General features: G+C 52.7%; 1 long non-coding RNA gene across 1 annotated transcript; it reads right to left on the bottom strand.

The window, feature by feature from the left end:
* Positions 1-3,277: 3,277 nt before the first annotated feature.
* LOC115904945 lies at positions 3,278-4,246 on the bottom strand. The gene is made up of 3 exons (XR_004060829.1): positions 3,782-4,246; positions 3,495-3,679; positions 3,278-3,294 (listed from the first exon to the last, which is right to left on the bottom strand). It is a non-coding gene; the product is annotated as an uncharacterized LOC115904945 (long non-coding RNA).

Here is a 4,246-nt window from a genome sequence, read left to right as displayed (position 1 = left end):
TGTAAGTTGTTCCCCCAGTGCAGGAGCTTGTATGGTCACGATGTGCTGTGGAGTGCTGAGCTTACCACAAGCTGAGAGCATTCGTGGCGCTGTTGGTGGCTGGTCTGGTAAAAGAACCCTTTTACATTTATTGTTTGTGTTAGTAAAGGCAAGGCTTTAATTCAGTGAGGATGTGCTGTTTCCTTAGGACGCTGCTTTTGAACTGCTTGTGCCAAGCCATCTAAAAAGGCAAGATAAGGTTTAGTTGTGGCTTGTTGAATCAGAGAATCGGCATTTTCAGGGGTTCTTGCAGCTGTACAGTTAAAAGTCTTTCTGGCTGCATTTCTAATATCTCTTATTCCTGCTCTAGAAAGGGATTCGGCTTGGTCTTCAGCTTCATGGTTTGGAGGATCTCTAGCTAATTGACTGTTAGTTGGGCATTAGGACTTCTAGCAGAGCTCTCCATCGGTCTGTGAAGATGCCTTTGCTGTTCGAAGTCCCACAGAATGTATTGTGAGTTTGTTAAAATTAGAGATGAAATATTACAGCAGTCTGAAGGTGTTAGGTGATAAGAATCATATCTACTTCTCACCACGGTATTGAATACGGGGAGTTTAAGCTGCTGTCTTTAAAAGCTTTTCTTAACTTCTCAATATCCTAATGTGCTATAGGCTCCCACCGAGGATTAGCATTATTTTTCTTATATCGAACTGGCACAGCAAGGAGTTTTCTGTATGGTGAATGAAAATCTTTATCTTGCATGAGTTTAGGTCGAATGTGATCCCAATCAGTCAGTTCCCGTTGTGTGTTCACGGGGCTGGGATGGAACGGGTTAAACTCTTCCTCTGAACCAGAGTCCGTGCCCTGCTTCATTTCCCTATGGAGGAGTTTGCAAACCCCGGGTTTGTCTCTCATTCCTCTCTTTCCCGGCAGCAGAGCTCGGGTTTTTGCAGCGTTGGCAGAGCAGCCTCGCTCCTTTTGTTGGGCAGAGCTGCCCTCGCTCCCGGCCGGGCAGGGCTGGAAGATGCCGGGCGGGCTGGGGATGCAGCGGCGGCTGCAGCCGGGAGAGCGGCGGGGCTGCGGGGCAGCGCCGGGGGCAGCGCGGCTCCGCTCGGGCTTTGGGGCCTCCGGGCAGGGCTGCGGGGAGGGAGCGCTCGGACACACGGCTGGGGGCGCGGAGGGGCTGCGGACAAGAATGGGGAAGTGGAGAGCTTTGCAGGTTGTTCAAATCAGTTCATGAAAGTGGAATACGGAGGTAATAATTTTGTGATTGTATGGTTTTGGATTGTGATAAAAGTATTGTACAGTTTGAGCTTAACTGGGGCTCAGAGGGAGGGTGAACACAGCACTATTATTTATAGTTGGAAACTGGTTTTGGACTTATGATAGTAAATTTTTAAGTTTTTTTTTAATATTATAAGAATATTATTTGATTAGAGCTTTCAGGCGTATAAAACGTCTTTGGGTTGCTTGGATATTCTGGGCTGGATTATGTTTTTTAAAACTTGCTTGGTGTTGTGTAATAGGAGATAATATTGGTTTCTGTTTGAGTTGAGCTGGTAGGTGTAGTAGGTAGAAGTCTTAACCAGGTTTTCTTTTGTAGAAGAACTAATTCCTTAGGGTCTTGTTTCCTTGTAGTAGCACTGAAGAAAAAGTATTTTGAGTTTTTTAAGTGCTTGAAAGACGGTTGAGTTATATGTTTTTTAATAACGGAAGTACTGGTTTGTTGGGGTTTTTTGTTTCTATAAAGACAGGAAAACTGAGAAGCGTTTTAAAAGATTTTATTTTGTTATCAATTCCAATGAAGAATGAAACATAAGAAATATAAACCTCAACACTATCCTGATAAAAGCTAACTTATTTCCTTATTACAATACCTTCTAAATGTTTTTCAAGCTATGAGCTTTTACCACACAGTACTGCTATTACTTCTAACACCAATCACCTCTATTTGTAACTCACACAGTCCTATTACAATGCATCTTTCATAGTTCTAATTCTCTAAAATATTTACTCTTTGTATAAAGTCATATTTTAAAACTTACTAAAACGTATTTCTAATTCAATCTCTCTCTCAACAATATCATCTCTATTCCATAAAGAGTAATATGACATAATATACATCATTAATATAAATTATATAATACCATAGTGTGTAAGTCAACACACCTGATCTCAATATTTGCATACAAGATATACAAGATATACAAGACCGTGTGAACTTTCTATTTGTACAGAATTTTTAAAGATTCTGTACAAATCCGTTCCTCACAGCTCTGGAGCAGCGAAAGCTCGGAGCAGCGCCCGAGGGGCAGCGGGGCCGGGGCAGCGGCAGCCGGGTCTGAGCAGGGCAGGGAGAGGCGAGCTCAGGGTCCCGGGCACCCGAGCAGGGGGGACAGGGCCCTCCGGCACTGAGGGTGACAGTGAGGTGCCCGTGCAGGGGCTGCTCTCACAAGCACAGGCTCACCCCACAGCCCCAGAGCAGGAGAAGCAGCTCTGGGCTGGGTTGTGGCCGTGGCAGCGAATTCCCTTCCCCAAGCAGCAGCTCTGACCGTCCTTCTCCGAAGCTGAGATAGAGAGAGACAGAGACAGAGCCAGCAGCTGACAGACCCTTCTTCACAGTCAGGTGCCTGATGCCAAAATGGGATTCCTCCTCAGCACGTGTCAGCTGTTCTTCCTCTTCTTCCAAAGACAGTCCAAAAGTGTCACATTCTGGCCACTTTGTGAGGATATCCAGCAGCCCAGGCCGATTTGGATTTCCCATTGGAGCTTATTGTGTCCTGAGGGCAACGCGCTCACTGCAGGCAGCATCGGGGGCAGGATGGATTGCAGAGACTTTTCCTTTGCAGCCCCAGCCCAGCGCTGGCACTGGGGATGAAGAGGCCCTGAGGTGAGCCTGAGAGGAAGTGCAAGGCACAGGGTGCAGCTGAGGAAGGACAGCCCCGTGCCGGGCTCAGAGGTGAAGCTGGCACTGCCCAGCGTGGAGAAGGTGCTTTGTGCAGCCCCTGTTACAGGGGAGCTTGGGCCTTGCTGCAGAGATACGGCCGCTCACTGGAGCAGTTCTCACTCCTTCAATCTCCTGTCAGCCAGGTACACGCACTGGGAATTGCCGAGGACATCAAACCTGCAGGGAGGAGCAGAGGCAGCGCTGGCTGCCAGGGGAAGCCCTTGTGCCCCTGTGCCCCCAGGCCCTGCCCGGCTCCCCGGCACTCACCGGGAGCTGTAGCTGCTGCCGTCCCCCCAGTGCAGGCGCTCGCCCCGTCTGCGCAGCCCGAGCCAGAAATCGCCCTTCCCACAGAGGCGGAAGAGCAAATCCTGCCCAGGAGAGAGGAGTGGGAGCTGCCCCGGCCCCTCGGGGGGACACGTGCCCGGGGCTCCCCCCGCACGCCGGGGCTCCTTCCCTGCAAGGCCCCGGCCCAGGGCTGCAGCCCCGGCCCTACGAGCACCGAGCCCGGCCCAGGAGCACCCCCAGGCTGCCCTCGGCCACCCCACACCGCCCGCAGCCCCTCACTCACCATGGCCTCCTCATCCTTGGCAATGGCCAGGGAGGCCCCGAGCTCGGAGCACCGTTCCTGACCCTGATCCCAGGTGCTGTAATCCCGTGAGAAGTAGTAGCAGACCCCCTTGTACCCAATCCAGTCAAAGGGACAGCCCAGAATACACTGTGATGGTGCAGGTGTAACTGGAACCTGTGGTGCTGCTGCAGGGGGAAGAGGAGAAGGTCTGAGGATTGCCCTGTGCAGGGAGCAGGGAGCCCGCTCTGCCCCGAGGGGCTGGGCCCAGGCTGCTGCCCCTCCCTTACCTGACTGCACAGCCAAGGCCGCCCCCAAAGCCAGCACCAGCACCAGGAGCAGCAGAATCAGCACCGCCGTGCCCACGGGATGGCGCCTGAACCGTTCACCTGGAGCAGGAAAGAGCTGCTGGCTGCCAGAAGCAGAGCCGGCCCTGCAATCTGCTCAGCCCATGGCCAGGGAGCAGAGCAGGGAGCCCTGAGCCAGGGTGGGCCTCACTCAGCTGGCAGCCAGAGAGCCAAGAGCCTGGCCACAGGCAGGGACACAGCTGTGGGCACAGCCAGGGACACAGCTGTGGGGACAGGCTGCAGCAGGAGAACTGCACAGCCTTGGGGGCAGCTGGGGCTCTTGCTTCCAGCCACTGATGGGGCCCAGCAGAGCACCAGGCCTCTTGCAGACATCGGGAAACAGCCACACACCTGCCAGCCCTGGCCTTGGCAGGGGACACTGTCCCTTCCTAGAGACCACAGGGGTGG

Source organism: Camarhynchus parvulus, chromosome 6, assembly GCF_901933205.1.
Source record: "Camarhynchus parvulus chromosome 6, STF_HiC, whole genome shotgun sequence".
Lineage (NCBI taxonomy): Eukaryota > Metazoa > Chordata > Aves > Passeriformes > Thraupidae > Camarhynchus > Camarhynchus parvulus.
Note: the sequence above shows the minus strand (reverse complement) of the source record. Positions and strands in the feature narration are given on the sequence as shown.